The sequence below is a fragment of the Thamnophis elegans genome, chromosome Z (genome assembly GCF_009769535.1).
Source record: "Thamnophis elegans isolate rThaEle1 chromosome Z, rThaEle1.pri, whole genome shotgun sequence".
In the NCBI taxonomy this organism is placed as follows: Eukaryota; Metazoa; Chordata; class Lepidosauria; order Squamata; family Colubridae; genus Thamnophis; species Thamnophis elegans.
Window position 1 is genome coordinate 12,479,526 of NC_045558.1, and position 23,034 is coordinate 12,502,559.

General features: G+C 38.6%; 1 protein-coding gene and 1 pseudogene across 1 annotated transcript in view; one reads left to right on the forward strand and one right to left on the reverse strand.

Annotated features, from left to right (window-relative positions):
• Positions 1–23,034, reverse strand: part of PTPRN2 (protein tyrosine phosphatase receptor type N2) — a 530,861-nt gene that overhangs the window by 218,615 nt on the left and 289,212 nt on the right. The gene's annotated exons all lie outside the window — the stretch shown is intronic.
• LOC116522385 lies at positions 13,018–13,582 on the forward strand (annotated as a pseudogene).

Sequence of the window (23,034 nt, forward strand, 5' to 3'; positions counted from 1 at the left end):
CCTGAAAAGCTTGCTTCTATGTATCCGAATGTACAGCCTAAATGTTGGAGGTGTGGATCTCTCGATGCTACATATTTTCATATATGGTGGACCTGTCAAAAGGTTGAGGCATTCTGGATAGAAATGTGGTGGATTATGCAAAATATCTTTAAAAGAAGGATAAAGTTTACTCCTCAGTTATTTTTACTAGGTATATGTACTGACTTTACAGTAGTAGAGACTAACTTGGTTCTGCACCTAATAACGGCAGCAAGACTGTTGGTGGCGCAATACTGGAAGAAGGAAGACTTGCCTACAACTCAAGAATGGACATTGAAAGTTACAAACCTAGCCGAGATGGCTAAAATATCGGCATATCTTAAAGATCATTCAAATGAGAGATATAAACGAGACTGGAAAAAATGGATTGACTATATACAAAACAAATACGGGACTAAGAAATTCCAGATAGCTTATGCTTAAGATCAGGAATAATCTAAACTGTTCAAAGTTAGTGCAACAGGAAGAAGCTGAGTTCAATGTAGAGATATTATTAACTTCTTTTTTTAATTTCTTTTGTCTTAATATATTTTAGACTGTGTTTGTTAAAAATCTATACTGTGTACGGGCTCTGGGAAGTCGGGGGGGGAAGGGAGGTGGGGTGTTAGGGGGGAGGGGGGATATATAGTATGTGTTAGATTTCAACGCGATTTCACATGTATACTGTTTCTCTTTAATTTCACTGTAAAAATAGAACAAGCTGAATATATTGACATATAGTAGAAATACACCGAAGGGAGGAGTAGCGGGATAGAAGAAAGAGGGGTAGAGATGGAGGGAGAGAGGATTGGAGGGAGGGTGAGAAGGAAGGGAGGGAGTGTACCGGGAGAGAGGAGTGGTAGAGGGGGAGGGGAAGTAGGGTAGAGGGGAATGATGGAGGGAAGATGGAAAGTTGGAGGGGGGGCGAAAGAAAGAGGTGTATGGAGGGTTGAAGAGATACAGTGGGTTTCTATTTTTGGGGATATTGTTGACAAGAGGAATTGCTGTGTTTATTGTTTAATGTTGTATGGCCCCGGTTATGCACAGTATATATGTGACTGTATGTAAATGAAAAATGGAAAATAAAAACACATTTTACAAAAAAAAAATCTAATATTCTCTCCCTTCACTTTAGAATGTTCTCCTAATGTCCAGCTGAAAACCTTCCATTTTTTTATTCTGTCTTCTGAAGCACCAGAGATAAAATTGACTCTCTCTCAGGTTCTTCTGGAGACAGTAATTCCCTTTTCCCTTAAAATTTACGAAACTAATCAGTAGTCTCTCAACATGTCCTCATGAAAGAGTTAAAAGCCCTACCCACAGAGAAGATAGGAAGACAGAACAACCCTCCCTCAGCCACCTTGCTCATAGCTGAACTGTTCCAATAATTGAGAGAGTCACATAGGTCTGTTCCACCCTTGACATGGGTCAGTTGCCACTTGAGAACATTAACCAGTGTTATGTTCCGGGCATAGATGTGTCCAAAGGATTTCCCCACAGGCAAAATAGGATGGTAAAGTTAGATGATAATTCACCAGAGGGACGAAACAAAGCAGACACATGGTGGACATTGAGAAATCCTCAATAGTTTTTGGAATCGTTTGTTGAAATTGTGTGACTTCAAGATAGCCATTGTTGCAGAAAAGAATCCACCCACTGAGATGCTTTCATGACCTGCAATGGTTCTACTCCATCACACTCTAGAGTCAAAGAACTTTTGGTATAATGAACATAGTAGAAGCATTCCTAAAGTCCAACTTGATAAACAACCAAGAGGTTTTCAGGTGTTCTAGTTGTTCTGAAATTAGTAAAAAAGGAAATAATGTTTTAATTGTGTTCTAGCCCAAGCTCCAGTATCACATCATAGTGGACAGCCATTGGTTGATTTGTGCACTAGAGGGGATTGGAGGGTGTGTATGGTACAGAAGAACCTCTGGTCATGACCATAATTCGTTCCATAATTTTGGTTGCAACCTGATTAGGTCATGACCCAAACCTAACCAAAATTAAAGCAAAATTAATGCAACGGCCACATGAGGACGTTGTTGCTCGGTGCTTACAAAAAAAATGGCCTGGAAGGGGAAATTGGCAGTGGCCATGGTTGATCACCCCCCAAGTATGTGTTCGTGACCAGATTCAAAACTTTTGTGAATTTCTTGGTCAGAACCCGATTTGGTCATGATCAGAAGTGTTCATGACCAGAGGTTCTACTGTATCTGCCATGACATTGAAACCTCTAGGTGTTTTGAAAAAGGAGGACATGATGTTTGGGCTTGGTTTGCCAGAACATATCTCCATCACAACAGGTTTGTGACTTCAGACTGACATTTTGCTGTTATAAGTACCCGCAAGCACAGCTGAATTGTTGAATTGGGCCCGGATCCTCGGTTTCTGCTAACTCTTTCAGAATTTCTGCCAATCCTTCCTGAAACTGGATATTTGGGGTGAATTTCATTCTACAAAGCATGTTTTCCAAAGACGAGCATGAAACAGCCAGTCCAAAGCTTAAGAGCAGAGTCAGGGTTGTCAGCCAATCCAAGGATCGAAGGTTCAAATGTGAAATTAATACACAGGGATCACATTTGAGCTAACCCTCCTTTCCTGCTAAGAGCAGAGAGGGAGCCAAGTCTGTTCTGTAGGCCATCACTCCTCAGAATGTTGTTGCAGCAAACTGCCACTGTCTGATTCTTTACTCTGTTGTTAGGCAACTAACCGAATGGAACTTTCCATATGTTCTCCTTTCATGGGCCATGACTGGTCAATGCTTCAGGAGCCAAAATAAAACAGCCAAAGGGACAAAGCACAACCTAATCTTGCCCCCTTCTGGATATAACATGCTTTAGTTAGATCACCATTGATCATAATTTGAACCTTCTGACATGTACATATTGACTTAATTCCTTGAATAAAATTGTTGTCAAAGTGCATAATTTCCAGAACTTTAAACAAAAAAGACCAATTCCATTCAAAAGCTTTCTCTGCAAAACATGCCTTGTTTTTATGTTGTAAATAACCTAAGGCATCCAATAAAGTTTTCTTTGATTAACAGAACAATAGAGATGGAAGAGACATTGGATGACTTCTACTCCAACCCACCCTGCTCAAGAAGAAGACCAGACACCATAACTGGCTGTCCAATCTCTTCTTAAAAACCACCAGTGATAGTGCAGCCACGACTTCTGGAGACAAGGTGTTCCACTGATTAATTGATTTGGAATTTCTGAAATAGGCTGAATTTAGATCCCCCTTCAAATTCAAAACCACTAAAACCATTTCTGGGGTAGGACTCTCAGCCAAGAAGCAGATGAGACCACCAAGTGGAAACCATTGGGAATTTAGGGCAAAGGTTTGCCATTCACCTTTGCTATTAGAACTATGATATCCTTATATTGGAGGCATGAGGGCACCCCTTGTCCCACTTCATATTCAAAGATGCTCAGTTCTTGTGAGCCATGTGAGGTTCACCCCTAGCACCTATCCACAGCTAGATAAAACATTAAGTCTGTGTCATGAAAACTGATTGTGATGACTTTGACTGCTAAAAGAGACAATAAAATAGATTAAGAAGGAAACAAAAAGACTAGAATGAATCCTCTCCAGTAGTCTACACCCTTATAAGCAAGGATTAATACCAAACAACCAAACAGAAGAGAATATCCTAAGCAAGGAGAAAATTATACCCACAACCCTGACATGGCAAATTACAAGTAGCCCTCAATATATTACCATAATTCAGACTAGAATTTCTACTGTTAAGAAAGGCAGTTGTTAGGTGATTCAAACCCAATTTTATGACTTTTTTTTGCCATGGTTCATAATTGATAACAATGTTGTTAACAAGTGAATATTGCTTCCCCCATTGACTTTGCTTGTTAGAAGCTGGAAGAATAAGTTGCAAATGGAGATCATATGACCTGGGGAATTCCAACCACTAAAAATACATGCCTATTGCCAAGCACCCAAATTTTGATCACACGACCATGGGAATCATGCAATGGTTGTCAGTGTATTGATTATAAATCACTTTTCCCTGTGCTGTTGTAACTTTGAATGGTCATTAAACAAATGGTTATAAGTCAAGAACTAGCTGTACTGTATATGAATAGGGATCAAACCCTCATACTGATGGTGATGATGCAGTGATGTGCGGTGAGCTTTATGGCTGGTGAGGCAGCAATTGTTTTAGACTTGTGGACTTCAACTCCCAGAATTCCACAGCCAGGCATGCTCAGTTCCGATGTAAAGTGACAGCATTTTCCCCCCTTGCAAAATAAGTTTTCCCATTCTTTTTCTTCTCTGTCCCCCTCCTTCCTTCCTCTCTCCCTCCCTCCCCCCTCTCTCAAAAAGACACACGCACACAGAGAAGTTGGATCCCTCTCTCACTCTCAAACAAACACAAACACAGAAGTTGGATTGGATATATTTTCCAAAGGCTTGAAAGCAGCTCCTCTGCCATACCCCGCCCCCCCATTCCCCTGCTGCCTTCCAATCGGAGCCTTTGATTGCAGGTGAATCACATTGCCTTTTCAAACTTGTAAATCAGTGAAGCTGGGCTTACATACTTTTATCCAGCTGTGTGTGTGTGTGTGTGTGTGTGTGTGTGTGTGTTTGAAAAGGCAACGTGGTTTTGTATGCAATCAAACTTTTTGAATTCCTCCCCCCTCCCCACACACGCACCTTTTCCAGCTGTTTCAGAGACGATTTCAACTCTGCTTCTCCCTGCCCTGCCCTGCCCTCCCCTCATGAAAGGCCAGAGCTCTGTCAGACTGAGCTAGTTGCTCCCAGAGAACTCTAAAAAGCCTCTAAAAATGCCCTTTACAGGAGGCGAAAGAATACGTGCCTCATTTGCATAAGGAATTTTTTGCTTGTTAACCCTTGGTTATCTCTTAAAAGGCAAAAAAATTCCTTATGCACAGGAGGCCCCTAGTTCTCTGGCCTCCTCCTATGGTTAAAACTAAGCACTGTTCCAAGTCACTGTGAATCTGGCAGCAACTACCTTGGCTTTAATTATTTTTTTTTAAATCTTTAAAATTCTTTTTCTTTTACTCATGACTGGTGAGGCCACGCCTCCTTTGCCTCTAGTGGCTGCACATCCCTGTCAGAGAGGGATATGCAAACATCTCAGCTGGTTCTATGTCTCTTCAGTCCATATCTCTTTCCAGACTTTCCAACAGTTTGCAGCTTTCCAATCACATTCCTTTTGTGAATCTAATTTATCCAGAACTACATGCAACTGAATATTTTCCACAGCCATTATCATTTTATCAAACTTTTTTTAAAAAAAGTTTCAACTAAAACATTAATGTTACCAAAAGATCTTATTCTGGATACCAGCCACCATGTCTTGTCTGTAATATGATACATTTTTGATCTATGAAATTCAGCCAAGAAACAAAGAACACTGAAGCAAGGGGGGGGGGGGAACCCAGTAAAAATGTTTTCCGGATATTTCAATCAAAGATTAAAATAAAAATTTTTAAAAAGTAAACTCCAAGTATTTTGCAAATTTTAAAAAATGCAAAAACTCTGAGGTGAGAATCCAATATTAATGTAAATCAAATGAAAGGACTTTCACCATCCAGGTCATGCCATGTTTGCTTATCATGGAGGGAGGGGGGGGGACAAAAGATATTCAAATAACAGCATAAATCAAAGGGGGGGGAGAATAGATAGACTCTAGTAGGTAGTTAAAATGAATCAGCATTCAGCCAGCCAGTCACCTTTTAAAGACAAAAAGCTGAGCAAAAACAGAAAATTCAAAAAATAAAGTTAAAACCCAGGCACGCTTAAGAAAACAAACTGCTGAAAGGAGAATGTACACCTATGATTTTCTGGTCACTTCCAAAGGGAACTGGAATCTTCAAGACTTCCCTTCCCAGACTGGTCCATAGCCTTCCAAAAGCTGTCTTGGGTCATTCCTAAGTGCTCCCATTCAAATCCAGAAAGCAGCCCCGCTTTGGCAGCAAAATCAGAAGATTGTTGGCAAGAGAGAAAAAGCCTCTTACTTCAGCAACCATCTTATGGATATCAGTTTAATTGTGTCGACATGACACACTTCAGTATTCCAGAATGCTGGTGAAAAGAATGAGGCATTGGACTAGAACTGTATTTTTAAAATCTCAGCAGCTTTAACTGTGTGGACTTCAATCACTTAGAGCCAATGCTTTGGAACTGATTGTCACATCTGCATTAGAATGCCCAACATTTAACTGTAATTTAAACGCAAAAGAATTGTGAAAGAATAACCTATTGTTTTCCTAAATAGAAATTATGGTAATACATAATTACCATTTGCAAAAAAAGTGAGTTCTTACCATGCTCCTATTTATTTATTTATTTATTTATTTATTTATTTATTTATTTATTTATTTATTTATTTATTTATTTATTTATTTATTTATGTGACTCAGATTTGTTTTTGGATTTCAGAGCAATAATTCCGTATTAGAAAAGCAAGTGGTGGGGAAATGGAAACAAGCAATGTGAAAACAGTAGATCTATAGAATATCAGGAGATCACAGTAAATTGTTTGGTATTTACCAATGACGTGCGGTGAGGTTTATGGCTGGTGAGGCAAGTGGGCAAAAGCCACCCTGCCGCCCCGGCGCTAGAGGCAAAAGCCGCCCTGCCACTATGTCTGACATAGAGGCATCCCGCTATGTCCAAAAGCCCTGCCGCTATGTCCGACATAAAAAAAGGTGCCAGCCCACATGCCAGCAGAGGCGGGTAAAACACACACACACACACACACACACACACACACACACACACATTACTTACAATAATACAATTACTTACAAATTACATTAATTTTGAATTCCTCCCCCTCCCTCTGACCCACATACCTTTTCCAGCTGTTTCACAAAGGATTTCAACTCTGCTCTTGTCTGCCATGATGAAAATGTAAAAATATAAAAGGAAAAAGGCAAGAGCTGCTGAGGTCAGGCTGGGTTAGCTGCTGCCGGAGTCCCCAATGGATGACTCTGCTTAACTGTTTAAAAAAGCCTCTAAAAAAACCCACCCTCTGCAGGAGGAAGCGAGAGAACCATGTGCCTCATCTACATAAGGAATGTTTCGGCTTTTAACCCTTGCTTAACTCTGCTCAAGTGATCATAAAGTCAGACTAAATGAGGCACATGGTTCTCCCGCCTCCTCCTGTAGAGGGCACTTTTTTAGAGGCTTTTTTAAACAGTTAAGCACTAAGCAGAGTCATCCACTGTGACTCTGGCAGCAACTACCTCAGCCTTTTTCCTTTTAATTTTCTTTTCTTTTCATGATGACAGTAGTGAAGCCCTGCCTCCCCTACCTCCCCTGACTGGATGTCACTGGTATTTACGTATTAGTATTGGCTTTTACTACTAGAAAGGGGAAAATTGGGGAATATTTTGCCACAAATGCCAAAACAGATTGCCTGCTCTTAAATACAAAGATGGCATAGGTGGAAGCTTTTGCTCTTCCACTTCATGTGGCAAAATTCCTGGGCTGGCTCCATCACTTCCATCTACAACCAAGTTCTTCTAAATGAATGCCAGATTCATCCCCAGGCAGGCTTCCAATTTCTTTCAAGACTTTCAAATGCATTCTGCTGCAAATATGGAGATTGTATATGAGTATGATAAATGATGGAACAAGGCTGAGCATTAAAATAGGCTTGGAAGGCCATTGCAATAAAGTCCTTTTCCAAATGGTGTGGAAGATCATTGGTTTGTAAAATTAAGATGGCATGAAGCAAGTACAATAGAGAGGCTTAGCATACGGGCATGATCTCATTAGACCAGAACTTGAATAATCTTGTAATTCTTCATTTCTCCTTCTTGTTTCCAGAATTCAAGGTGATGTAAATAACCTGATCTCTAATTTTATTCTCCCAACACTCTGTAGGATATAAATGTCTGAGAGGTACTCCCTGGTCCAGGCAACTAATGATTTTTCACAAACAGGTCCACCCATCAAAGTAAAGTCTTATCTTAAAAGGAAAGACACATTTCTTCTAATCAAAACTGTATATACCCTCTTTTCCCCAAAATAAGACCTCCCTGAATAATAAGCCCAACCGGGCTTTTGAGCACATGCACTAAAATAAGCCCTCCCTCCCACTCCCTGAAAATACTGCAACACAGCAGCAGCCATGAGGTGACCACGCTCGCTGCCTCCTGCACCTCAAAAATAATAAGACCTCCCCAAAAATAAGGCCAAGTGCTTATTTCAGGGTAAAAAAAAATAGGACCCTGTCGTATTTTCAGGAAAACAATGTACATACTAGGTCAATAAATAGATTTTAAAAATGCTCAGCCTTTATCTTAAAAATGCATCCTTCAACCCTTGGGAGATCCTCCTTTTCAATTAAACGATTCCCAACACAACTTAGATACATAATTCTGATCCTGCAAGAACATTGCTTCCTCCTGTCCTTGAAACTTCTCCAAGTGAGGAATTCTCTGGGATAGATATGACTCTTTCATTGAACCTAATAGGTATTAATTTCCAAACAGGCAAAATAATGCATGATACAAAATCAATTTAAGGAATTCACTGCCACAGAATCTGTTGATGGTTCCTATATTTGTAGACTTTCAAGGGGGAGTAGAAAATGTAATATTGTGTAAACTAACAATAACTATTAATAATAGGGCTTCATCAAACATCTCATTTTAAAGGTATTATGTCCTTGAAAATAAGTTGCTGTGGGCAACTATGGAACCTTTACAGAGTCATCTGGTGACTATTGAGAGAAGCAGTTGCTGGATTAGAAGGTTATATGATCTGTTTTCAAAAACACATTTGATGTATTTTACTTTAATTAAAATAACGTGATGTTTAATAAATTAATTAACGTTAATTAAAGTTAGCTCTTCAGAGTCTTTCCTAACACCTGCTACCAAGTATTTTTAAATGTCAAATGCCAGGAATTAAATCTGGACTTTCTACATCCAAACACAACCTATGTTCCACCCTGGAATTTCAGTCCTTAAAGTAAGGTTGAATATATTTTCAGGTGATGGACAGCCTTTTTTTTTTGTCTTCACTCAGGCCCTCAAATAGCTCTTTTCTAATTCTGAAGATGTTAATTCCTAAAAAAAACCCTAGAAGATCTTATCTTAAACATTGTCCTTGGTTGACAAGTTTTCAATACATATGTTTCCAATCTTAAGCTCACACACATTTTTTATTTGTTAAAGATGTGATTCACAGAAGAGTAAGAAGCTTCAATCACTTTTGGCTTCATCTCTATTCTACTGTTAATGAGTATAATTTCATCAACAGCAAGGTTGCATCCATGAATGAAAAAATTGGGAAGCCACGTTTTCATATAAGTAGGTTTCTTATAGAAGAATAATAATACTCAGTAGTAGCCTCTGGACATCAACAGTATAAATAAGCTCATTATGTCATGTGCTGATGAGGTGATTAAGTATCATTATAATGACTTGGCTTCTCTTTTAGACTACTAGAGTATGTCTATTGAAATGGCTAGAACTACCATTAAAAGCCACTTTATTCTAGTCTGCTGATAACATATCAAGAGGTGCTAATGGTAAATTTGATAACAGAAGAGATGTATATTAATCATTTCTAATTTATCATATAGCATCTTTATCATTTCTCAGTTTGTATTCTAAAAGTTGTGACTCTGCAGACACCTCCCAGATCTGAAGAGAACTCACATGAAAAGAAACATCATCAAAAGAAGAGTAGATATGTAAGATGGTAATCCACTTCCAGAAAGTTCATTAATAGCTACAGAAGAAAATGACCAATGGGTACTTAAATACATTATTGAATAAATGACTGAATGAGAGAAGAGAGATTATTATCTCAGCATCACAGTGAGTAGAACTGGGGAAACTGAAACTGATGGAAATACATAAAAAGAAGAAGAAGGGGAACTGTAACATAATCTAGACGGGAGAGCACCAGAGTGGAGGTGGTTGATTGAGAAACAACAGATCCCACCTCCCTTCATCTTGCCTCTGACCTCCCTCTTTGTAATTTGATAAACAAACAAACAAATGCAAGCCAACCAGCCACATTTGGAGTAGGTAGAATTCTGGTGTATCTTATTTATTTCTTAGGAAATTGTGAGAGTACAAAAGCTACATTAAGTATATTAGTTACCGAAAAAAGAAGTGTCTTGCAAAGTGAAACAAAAAACTGAGAAAACCAACTTTCTCAATCCCATTTTCAGAGAGGAGAGCTACATATCTGTAGTCACAAAGACTACAAGATCAGATTTGCAAAACCTGGATAACTACTAGAGGGCAGCAAATATCTGTATTTTTCTACTGATAGAAGGGAATATTTGTAGCTCAGGATTGAACTGTGGAGTCCTTGGTACTCTCTGAACTTGGCTATTTTCTTGCAGACATTTCATTAGCAATTTAAATGTTTTACCAGAATATATAATGAAAACTACTTAATCTCACAACACACAAGCAGACTTAACCATAGTCTCAACTATGACACTGTGAACATCCTAGACCAATCCAAGTCCTAAACTTCCAGAGAATTCCTGGAAGCCTTGCACTCAGACAAATTAGCCATCAATAGGCACATAGACCTAAATAACACTTAGGTTGCCTCAAAAGAGGCAACCAACAAGCCAAAAATGAAACAAAAAGATAACCAGCAATCAACACCCAATTGAGCAGGGATTTATACCAAGATTGATATTAGACTAACAACCAAGAATTTTTTTGTCTAATGTATATATATAAGATGTGGTTGCAGTATTAATATTATTATTTATCTCTTATTATTTTTTACTTCCCTCTTTTATTGCCTATACACTTTGGCATTGTGATTTGTGACATTATTATTATATTCTGTTGCAGATACATTGAATGCTTCTGTACTGGAGATAAATTCCTTGTATGTCTAACCATATTTGAACAAATAAATAAAGTGTAAGTAAACACTACTCCAATCAGGGAATCACCAGTCTAAATGCTATTACTATCATCACAAGATGTAAGCTGTTCCAAGTAAAGCTGCATTGAAATTGATTGATGATGATTCTGTCAATGCTGATGGTGTTCAAGTAATGCTCCAGTTGTTTTGGAAATGCATGTCAATTATTGTTGGTATTGTCTTTGCTTTCTTTTGCCCCTGTCAGTCTACTTCTATTTGCAGATCTTTATATTTTGTGACTTTTCTCCAATTCTTTCTTTTCTATTGTGCTGTTTCCAGTATTGCTATGTATCCACTGTATTATTGTTAATGCTACTCTCAAGGCAAAATGAAAGCATTATGTGTCACACAGTGCAGTGAAGTGCATTTCCAAATATCAAGCCACAGATTTTCTTTCTGATTGATCTTTTCTTTTTATTATATAAACCCCAAGCTTTTGGAGGCATGCATCTTGAGCTGCTGGGCTGATAGGGTGGTTAGCAAAATCCATGCCAGCTTGCTTCCATCCTTTTTCATTTATGCTACTGGTTCAACAAACACATTTGTGACTGATGGGGGAGAAAAATGAAAAATTGCAGCTTGGTTACCCAGACAGGAAACACGGAGCTTAGCTTAGCACCCATGACAGGGAATCTGAGGCTCAGACAGAGCAAAAAACCCTATTGCCTTTTTCTATTTGGCTATAAAGCTTCAGGTGTGTGTGTGTGTGTGTGTGTGTGTGTGTGAGAGAGAGAGAGAGAGAGAGAGAGAGAGGGAGGGAGGGAGGGAGGGAGGGAGGGAGGGAGGGAGGGAGGGAGAGGGAGAGAGAGAGAGAGAAGGAAGCAATGCCATTCTATTCCACAATTAATGTAATCCAATATTTCAACCACCAAATAAACATTGACAAAATGATTGGAGTCTATTACCATTTATGGCAGAAATATCTTATATTGGTGTAAATACTGAGGTCACATCTACAAGATCAACACTTGTTGTAGAATTGGTGTGTCAATTTATTATTTTGATTTCCTTTCCCTTCCCTTGTTCAATGTCTCATTTAAGAGTTACATCTTCTCTTCAACTTTTCTTCCTGCCCTCATATTTCCAAATCTATCAAAATGCTTTTACAGGAAAATTTCACTTTTGCTAGTTATATCCCCATACTGCTGTAGGCCTAAACTCAATGCAACACATTAAAACATTTACTGAGTCTCCATTTGGTTATTTCAAGCATCTGAAAATGGCTAAGTGACTAAGCTTAGCTCTATTATTTATCCAAAAGGCAATTATTCAGAATTTGTGCATATATTTCAAAGTACTCAATAAAAACTTAGAAAAACACAAGAGAAAAGAAAGGGGAAATGCATTTGATAGGTGTTCCAACATTTCACTGATGTCTTGCTTTTGAAGGATTTCTTGAGGTTTCTTGTGGGTTCTAGGACTGATAATAGTTTCCTTATTCCTAGTAATTGTATCAGAGATGTGATTTTGCTGTAGAAGTTGAAGAATTAAACTGAATGAGAAACACTTCCTGGTGATCACTGTGAACATCTACCTATCTGCCTACCAATTATTTGTATTGACCTATTTATATATAAATTACAGGCAGAGGTAGCAGATTCGCACAACCCAGACAAATGCAAAAAAATGAGGCAAAATTATCAGTATTTATTTGGAAGCAAAAACTGGTATTTTCCCAAGTTTCATATCCTGAAACTTGATGCTCCAGTGTTACAACAGTGGTCCAGTGCTGCACTGACTCTCCAGTGCTTAAACTGCTACCATTGAGTCCCTTGCTTAAGATCAAGAATGACTGGTATTATTTAAGGTGGCTTTTCAAGAGTTGAATAATACTTAAATGTCCAGTGGACTCCTTGATGCTGAGCTTGATTGTTTGAAGATGTTTCATTACTCAACTAGATAATAGCAGCACAATTCAGTTATCCATGGAATCATCAGGAGTCAGGCTTGACTCTAAGATACTGTTTACCTTTTATAGATTTTCATGTAATGCTAATGGAATGGAATTTGGGAATTGTCAAGTCTGTGCCTATTCACCAAAGGAGCATGTAAATTGAAGGTTCTTTCTTGATCTCCAGCTGAACACGCAGCATGCTAGAGCAAAGTAATGATTACTGAGTGGTTGTGTTTGGAGCTGCTGGTGTTGGTAAGAGTTCTTTGGTACTTCGTTTCATACAGGGGACCTTCTGGAAGACATACATCACCATTGTTGAAGATACGTATCACTAGTTGATCAGCTGTGACAAGAACATCACAGATACCACTGGAAGTCACCAGTTCCCTCTATCTCAAAAGGCCATGCATTCATGTTAGTATATTCTGTGACCAACAGGCAATCTGTAGAAGAGCTCTAACCAATCTATGAGCAGATCCGTCAGATCAAAGGAGACATTCAGAAAATCCCAATTATACCGGTAGGAAACAAGAGCGATGATCCTCAAAGAGAAGTGGATACCAGTGAAGGAGAAATCCTTGCCACAAAATGGAAATGCTCCTTCATGGAGACCTCAGCCAAAATGAACTACAATGTGCAAGAGCTTTTTGAAGACCTCCTTAATTCGGAAAAGAGAAGAAATGTAAGTCTTCAAGTGGATGGCAAGAAATCAAAACAGCACTGAAAGAAGGATAACTGAGAAGCAAATGTTCTGTGATGTGACACCTACTTTGTGGCTAAAATAAGAGTGCAGTCTTGATCTTGCAGGACATCTATTCAGAGAAAATTCTGATTATTGAAATTTTCAGAGGCTAAGTATACCTTTTAAGATATTAGTGTTAAATGTGGGTTGAATAATTTGAATTTAAACTTACTTTAAATTTAAGAACTTAAGGGTGGTTGGATTTTGCATGTCCCATGTTGTGCAAGCATCAACTATCCCTACTGCAAACTGGTCAATACTGTTGGTCAAGTGCATTGCAGGCTTAATATTATTTTTTCCACTATTATCAAAAATGGAAAAAGTGGAAAAAATAATATTAAGCCTGCAATGTACTGCTACATTTTAATATTTTCTTCAATTTGCAACAATTTGAAATTCTTTTACAAATACTAACGTAAATAAGCAAATCACACCAGGATTCTACTGACGAAACCAGTACGATTAGACAGTACTATATCTAATGCTTGCATATACTTGGAGCAAAAAATAAATGCTTACAGATAGAACTTAACTACAGTAGTTCTCTGATTACTGTAGATTATTTGCATTATTTATGTGGTCCTTCAAATATGTACATTTATAGGAAAGAAACTTTGTTCTCAAATGTTCCAAGTTAATATGTAAGTACTTTGTATGTGGTAATTCTACATTGGCAAGATTTTATGTGAATGATTAAATTAAATGAGTTTTTAATGTGAAAAAAAATCAGCACAAGTCAGATTGGAGTTTGTTTCTTGTTTATATTTGGTAGCTTGCCCTGGAAACATTGGTGGGAATATAGTTTCCTCCTTGGTAGTTCATTAATTACATTATTGTTTTCTTTCCGGCTGTTTGTCTGATGTTGATCTCTGCTTATCTGAATGGAGAGAGCCGAGGTGGCGCAGTGGTTAGAGTGCTGTAATGCAGGCTACTTCAGCTGACTGCTAGTTCAGCAGTTCAGCAGTTCAAATCTCACCGGCTCAAGGTTCCTTCTGAGGTGGGTAAAATGAGGACCCGGATTGTTGGGGGCAATAAGCTGACTCTGTAAACCGCTTAGAGAGAGCTGAAAGCCCTATGAAGCGGTATATAAGTCTAACTGCTATTGCTATGGTGGTGGTTGGATGGAATATGTTCTAGCATTGTTTTGTTTTCTTCCTAGGATTTTTGTCTGTCTGTCTGTCTGTCTGTCTGTCTGTCTGTCTGTCTGTCTGTCTGTCTGTCTGTCTATCTATCTATCTATCTATCTATCTATCTATCTATCTATCTATCTATCTATCTAATCTTCTGCCTATCTTGCCATGGGGCTACTCTAGGTGGCTTATAACTCTAAAAAAGTAATGAAGAGTGCAAGACATTAGAACACCAAAATAAACAATGAAAAAGAACACAACAAGAATAAAACCATATACGCGTATGGATGTCTGATTTGCATGAATGCCAATCAGTGCTGGATTTCTATTTACTACTGGTTTGCTTGCGCGCACACATGCTTGTGCGTGCACATGATGCTTCTGCGCATGCACAAAAGCATCTGGGTGGGTGGGCGGAGCCTCCAGCCTCTACTACTGGATTGCCTGATCCAGGAGCAACCCACCTCTGATGCCAATCTCTTTAGGAAATCTCTAGTGTTTTTGGATTTACCATGGTTTGGGTAGCAAATAGTTTCCGGGTTGAAACTATGGTTAAGTTTGTCAATATATGGTGATTTTTCTCCTGTCTGCTAGTTGGTGCTTGGGGATGTACTCTGCTAGTTTTCTTTCTGTTTGTCCCATATAGTAGCTGTAAGTCCTTGCACTATATATTTTAGATGACTACTACTTTTTCTTCATGGGTTAATCTTTTGGTCTGCTTAAAATGTTTTGAAGAGGTTTAGCTGGTTTATGTCCTATGGTGATGCCATGTAATAGTACTGTGGTTGGTCATTTGTTGGTATATTCAATATTTTTGATGCATGGGAATGTTATCCTTTCGTGGGTTGTATTGCTTTGCTATAGCAGAGTATCCACAAGGTATAGTCACTAAAGTCAAGATGTTGATATGCAGTTGATATTATATAGTTGAAATTCTGATTTTCTTCGTGTGTGTCATGAGTGTGCATGAAAAATATGTGGAACTTTAACTGACCTTTGTGGCTATCATTAGCCCTTTTTTACTATACCTTGTGGACACCAGTCATAAATGATGCCAACTGAGTGAGCAAAAGACCAATTTAAAATATGCATAGGCAAATTAATTCACTGAGGGCCTCTGGGGCTTTAAAAATATTTATTTTAGCATAAATTTAGCTATATATTGCTTAACAGGAACACATTACATTTCACAGGCATGCTGTTAACATGGTTAAAATGATGCAATGAGGACATAGGAGTGATGGTGGTGGTGGAAGAAATGAGAAGGAACCAGATCACCGAGAAGACTTTTAGCCTGTAAATACATCCGTCCCTTCTTTTATACAGATACTAATCCCTTTCTTCTTCCTTGGCTGGAACGTTTCCAGAAGCTCAACATGAGCAAAAGGCTAATGAAATGTTCTGTTTATAGGCTCCAATAATTGCATATTTAAGACTCACAAGAAGGTTACAGCTGGGTTTAGCCATGTGAGGCCAATCTCCAGCTTTTAATAACTAAAGACTGTTTTTTTCTAACATGGCTATGAAAAACCAATGTAAGGAAAGCAGTTACACAAAAGGAAAAAAAAACACACACACACAACCCATCTCCGTTAACAAAAGCCCAAAGAACCAAGCCTCCGTATTACACATCACAATGGAATATAGTTTAATGTATATTTTAATGAAGCAGATTTAACCTGCAACTATTTCCTTTGCAAAACACCTAAAATTATGTCTGTGTAACTGAAGTGCCTCAACTTTTAGAGGAAAGGGCCCTAATAGAATTTACTGTGGGTAGAGAAGAGATGGGCAGAAGTCACTTTCAAGTTCATTTGAAAGTTATTCTGCAAAGAGAGAGAGAAAGAGAGAAGAGGGAGGGAGGGAGGGAGGGAGAGAGAGAGAGAGGAGAGGGTGGGGGTGGAGGAGTGGGATTTCATCAATTTCTTTTGGAATTTACCTTATTTCAAAGTGAAGGTCTGAATTTTAAATAATTTTCTGTCAAAGAAGGATTTGTCAATCAATTAACAATCAAACACAGCCATGCATACAAACACACACTCATTTCTCATTGCTCTATTTCTCATTGTCTCACCTGAGAGTTCCTATTTTCAGCCAAATTTGATTGTAGGAGCCTACTAAAAAGAGTTAAGGCTTTGATTGCATGGTTGAGGCCACCATATAAACTTTTGTTCACCTATTCTCTGCACTGCAGACATCCCTGATAACCACAAAGGGAACAGTTTAGATTGTGCTCTCATAATCCCCATTTTGATCTTTCTATTCTCCTGTTGACCAGCTTGCCTATTTGGATGGACCAGGCTTTGGGAAGAACAAAATGTAGCACAAAATAAGAAAAGTAACTAGATACGGAAGAAAAACGAATAGAAAACTCCTGGAGAAATTCCCCAAAAACTTAAAACACAGCAGGAAAACTAATGTGCAAATATTCCAAGTCATCCAGATGTTTTCAGTTGTTTATATTTTTATCATTTACTAATTTTCTGTTATCACTTCTATTCTTGGGTGACACTGCCACACACATGCCCATAGGTAGTAATTATCCAAAGGGGAAAAAACTTTTCGAAATTCATTTAGACAATGAATTGAAACTTCCATTTTGAAATAGCTCTGTGAACTACTGTAGTTTTTAAATCATGATTTATGGTTCAAGATGATGCATGAATGCATCCGGTTGTGGGTTGTTCATAAAATTATGGTTAAATAAGCCATAGTTACTAAAATAAATTATATTTGCTGCCCATGTCAAATTCATGAATATGGGTAAATAATAGTAGTCAAAACAACAAACAAAGGCATAAAACAAAAACAAAAAACAGGAATACCAGTAATCTGTAGCCAAGATAAACAAAACCACCAATATCAACATCATTAGCCATAATGTGATTTGTTTGTTTATGATTTAATCTAATTTAGTCAATATAGTTTAAAACACCTTCTTCATTGTATGGAACCAGTGCATTGCGGTTCATTCAATAAACACACCGAAGCATAACTTAACAGGTTTTGCAAACCCAGCATAGTCAAGAACATTACTACAGTGAAAGCAAAAACAAGAACTCATATTTTTTTATTGCTGGAAATTGCTTATGTGTGCTGAAAAGAAGAAATACAATGCTGGACTTATTTATTTTCCTTTGTCAAGAAGGAAAATAGGATTGCTATATATCTTTAAATGACAACATGTTTTTATACAATTCTCTACAAATATTCTGGCACCTAGAAACACATTTATTACAAAATACAAACCCTGTTATACGCAGTGATGAAAGCAACTGAATTGCACTTAAAACCTCTGTTAGACTCAATTTTAAGACAATCAGAGCTGCATTATTTTGTGTCATGCAAATATCTATGAGAAAGAATTATCACTTTTATTTTGCTAAGTGACATGAATTGATAGTTGGCAATGAACAAGTAGAAACAGACTTGGTCATTCAGACGCTCAAGAATTCATGATATGCTTAGAAAAAGAGTTGCTTGTTTCCAACATAGGTTTTAAGCAAACAACTTTTCACATGAATCAAAGAATTAATATACAGGTAATCCTTGGTTTATAACCAGTTGTTACTGACCACTTGAAGTTACAACATTGAAAACAATTATTTACAATATGTCCTCACATTTATAATACATCCAATGTGACCAGTTTCCCTATGGTCACAAAATGAAAATTTGGCCACCTAACAACCAGCATTTATTTATGACAATTGCGGTGTCTTACAGATTTCAGATCTCCATTTGCGATCTTCTGATCTGGTTCCGACAAGAAAAGTCAATGAGGGAAACTTAACTTACATGACAATTTTGTGATTCACTTAACTGGGGTGATTTGCTTAACAACTGTGACACAAAGATTCGCAAAACTGGGCTTGACTCAACAACTGCCTCTTGTAGGAATAGAAGTTCCTGTCCTGATTGTGGTTACAAATCAATAACTACCAGCAAACATGAATCTTTTATTGATTTATGGCTAATAATGAAAATTTGAAAGAATTAGGTAAAAAAAAGATGCTGAGAAGTTCTGAAAGTGGGACTAAAATTGAATGTGTGGATGACCTTGGGGAACAAGGGGAAGAGATGCTGTCTTGAAAACAATTAGACAAGAAAATGAGGAGCCCTCAATAGATTAACAGTCAGAAAAATAAACTTAGGAAGGACCTCCCCTAATTGACCAGGCAGTAATGGTAGTGATAAGTGGTACCCTACAAGTCGCAGGATTTTGTTAATGCAGTTTTACAATAAAGTAGATTGGTGCATCTGGTCTAATTTACCCAACAGGGCTGACATCAATCTTGCAAATATGTTGGGTGTCTTGTTTTATTGATATATTTGTTTGAGAACACATTAACTATGCCTGAAGATTAGAAAATAACTCCACTGTTTCCCTACAGAAAGGAAAAGGGGTGTGTGAAGTACCCGTGGTTCGCCCATGAGGCCAATGTTGAGAAAAGACACGAACACGAGCTTTCTCAGGATGGGACAACCCAGATTGGGGGTCTGGGAGCCCCTTTTATTGAGATAGGACAAAGGCAGGAGGAGCAATCAGCATGTGATTTAAGATAGCCTGTCAAACTACAATTGCTAATCTACTGCTCAGGGAAGTTCTGTCTATATATGGTCAAATCCTGGGCGTCATTGGGTAAGGCACATCTAGAGCGAACTATCAGGATGTTATGTTATGCACTATCAGGATGTTTATGGAGTTTGTTTTTTCCTGTGTGGTTCAGCGTGGCTGCGCATGCCCTGTTATGCACTGGGTCATGGGCGACCGCCACACCTACACAAGGAGTAATATGACAACGGGGGGGGGGAGTCAAAGCTAATGTCAACACTTCAGGGGAATTAGCTTGTTATTTTGATCAACAAGGTATGAAAGGTGAAAAGGTAAAAATGAGTACAATTTGGGAATTATACTGCATAGATCAGGGTGTTCATAGACTAGATTTCTGCTCCTTAACAGCTCATTGTGAAATATATTGCTGGGAGAAAGAAATTACACTTTGTTTTTTTCTTTTAGAAAAGGCAAATGAAAAAGGATTTAGACTGCAATTGTAAAATGTTTTGCTTGAATATGGTCTTGCTGTTGGTTGCAGAATGCAATAAGAGTGGAATAACATGAAAGGAAAATAATTGGCATATTTAGTGATTTGTTCAATACTGGACAGGAAATAACACATATAAGATCACTCCGTTCTATGAATATATGTATAAATATGTAAGGAATGATTGGGGTAGAGGAGAAGTGATGATGACACAAAGTTGTATTTTTGTACAAGTTGCATAGATCTTGTAATGATATGTTATAGAAAAGAATGAATGGGGTGAAAACTTCAAGTAACAAATTGCAAGTAACCTATAGAAGTGGTGGCGGCCTAGTTTTAGCAGTATTTCTTTATATTTCTCTTATTTCATGCATTTAAACTCTGACTCCTTTCTGAGTTTTATTACATAAAGGAGCTAATCTGATGGGTACATTACATCAGAGGTGGTTTGCTGCCGGTTTAGCCGATCCAGGATTGGCTGAACCAGTAGTAGTGGCCAGGGAGGTTCCATCCACTTGCACATGTGCAGAAGCATTGGCGTTAGAGAAAGAGCGCATTGGAACTGGTAATAAAAAAATTAGCAACCCCTCTGCATTACATGTGTATTTCTGTAGGAATAATAAAACAGCATTTCCAATGTATAATGCTATCAGCAATAAATAAATAAAAATAAAGTTGTGGTATAGTATAAAATAATTCTACTTATTTCACTTTACTATAAAAAAAAGGAAGATTACTATGTCTGCTGGATCTTTAACAGAGCACTTTCCCCTTCATCTCCAAACCCTTTATCATTCTTTATCCATTTTGAAGATAAATATCACCTTGACTCCCGCTTGATTTTTGATGCCTTCACAAAGAGGTTCATGCAGCTTATATATTAATATACTAATATTAGTATAATATTATAATTATTAATATATAAGTATATGTTCAAGAATGAGATATAGAAAAAAATAGGATATGATAATGAAGAAAAGAGAATAGGAAAGGACAAACATAAAATTATAACTGAGTTTGTGGGAATACCATCCCGAAAATACACCAGTTCAGAGTTGAAAAGAGATAACCACAACAACAGAAAAAGAAAGGAAGAGGGTAGGAGAGGAGAAGAGAGGAAAGGGGAGAGAAGGAAGAAAGAGGAAAGGAGAGAAAGGAGGGAAAGGATAGAAAGAGGAGAGAGGAGAAGAGGGGGAAGAGGAAGAGAGGAGGAGGGGAGAGGCAAAGGAAGAAGGAAAGGTAAAGGAGAGGAAGAAAATAAAGAAGGGATGGAGGGTGAAAAGAAAAGAAATAATAGGGCTGTGATAATACAAAATAGGTGTACGGGATGGTAAGCAAAGCAAGCCAGAATGTATACTTTAACCTTTTATATGGAAACAACAAATATGTAAAAGTGATAAAAATAAATAAGAACAATAACTATGTGAATGTATACCTGTAACTATATATAAGAGAATAAAAATAAAAAACTTAAAAAAACAGGTTCATGCAGCTTTTTTTGTTGACAATATGGAAATGGTTGCCTTGGTCTTCTTTCTGGAAGAAAGTCTACAGCCCAGAAAGTTCTTGGTGGTCCCCTCTCCAAGGTCATCCTCAGTCAGAATCAGCTGAATGCTGTGCTTGCAGCAACAGCTATCATATTAAGTATCAGAGCTTTGTGATGGTTTGTATGCAAGGGCAAAAACCTCTTTGGAGTTCCCAAAGGCATCCACATAGCCCCAGGATTCCTTAGCAACTGCAGAGGGATTCTGGAAAAAGACATGCATGGTTTAAGGAGCTGATGACAGATCAGTGGTGGGTTGCAGGCGGTACACCCCAGTATGGGTGTACCGCTGCCTACCGGGAGCATGGGTACCATTTTGGTATGGTGCTCCGGAGGGCCCACCTGCCCGCCCGCCATCCTTACATGTATTTGAGCTCTTCGGCTCTTCTGTGCACAGAGAATACAGCACTTGCGCGACGCTCTGCCGAGCAGCTGGAGCATCATGGAAGCATCGCAGAGGGTCACGGGAGGTAAGGAAGCATGCGTGGCCTGTGTGCATGTGTGCACATCCTGCGCACCTTCATGTAGTGGACACCGGGCCCTGTTGCACCGTACCGGTTGCAATGGGATTCAGAACCCACCACTGTGACAGATGTTTTGTACAGATCTCGACGTACAACAAAGTATCCTGCCCTTCATAACCAAAGTGCTGCTGCGCTCATTTTCATCTATATTTATATTAGAATGATACATTCTCCCATGTTATTGACAGGCTTCAGACTATATAGCGGGCTGGAAAGTTAGTTTGTAACTGTAATGAAATTTAAGAAATCATGAACATGCCTACAATATCCAATACCTATACAGTTTGTTTATTGATTTCCTCAATTTCTCTCATTTTTATCACCAATCAGTCCTAAGGGTTAGGCTGGACTGAAGGAAAGGGTGTAGCCAAAAGTCATTTTATAACCTCTATCTCTATACTTGAATGGATATTTGTACCCGAATCTTCCAATTCTCAGTGCTTTGCCAATAGGCTACAATCACTGAATCTTGGTTTTATATCTGGGTACCTATTGTTTGTGTGTGTGTGGGGGAAACAAATGTTGGTCCTTACCTGAATGTTGCTTCAGTGTGATGCAGAAGGGGCTACGTGTGAAATATCATCAAAGTGTGATTGGTCCAAAGACTGAGAGGAATTCTTTAATACGCCTCTTCTTCTCCCTAGGCTCCCCAGTTTCCTCAATGTAACAAATGCCGAACAACTGAAACAACATAAAAGACAACCAGGCCATCCTAGCCCTCCGCCCGACTGACTACGTCTAATTAGGGAGGGATGTAGCCCCTCCCACAACACACTGAAAAGCAACGTTCAGGTAAGGACCAACATTCGTTTTCCAGTGTGTGATGCAGGAGGGGGCTACACATGGGAAGTACCCAAGCTAGAATCCCTAGGGTGGGAAGATCTAAGACGTAGGAAGTGGGGTGGCCACCACTTGTTGAAGGACTCTGCATCCAAAGGACACTTCAGCGGATGTGAAGGCATCCTAGTATCGAATAAAGGGCATCGGAGTTGTCCATGTGACCGCCCTGCAGATGTCCTCAAGTGGGACTATGATAGCCCATGTTGATGTGGTTGCTACGCTCTGCATGGAGTAGGCTGTGATTCCCGAAGGAAGAATCTGATCTGAGGCTTCGTACGCCATAACGATGGACTGCCTGAGCCACCTGCCAATGGTCCTGGAGGACCCTAGCCACACATTGTGGCAGTTTGGAATGAGACAAATAGTGCCTCAGATTTTTGAAATGCTGCT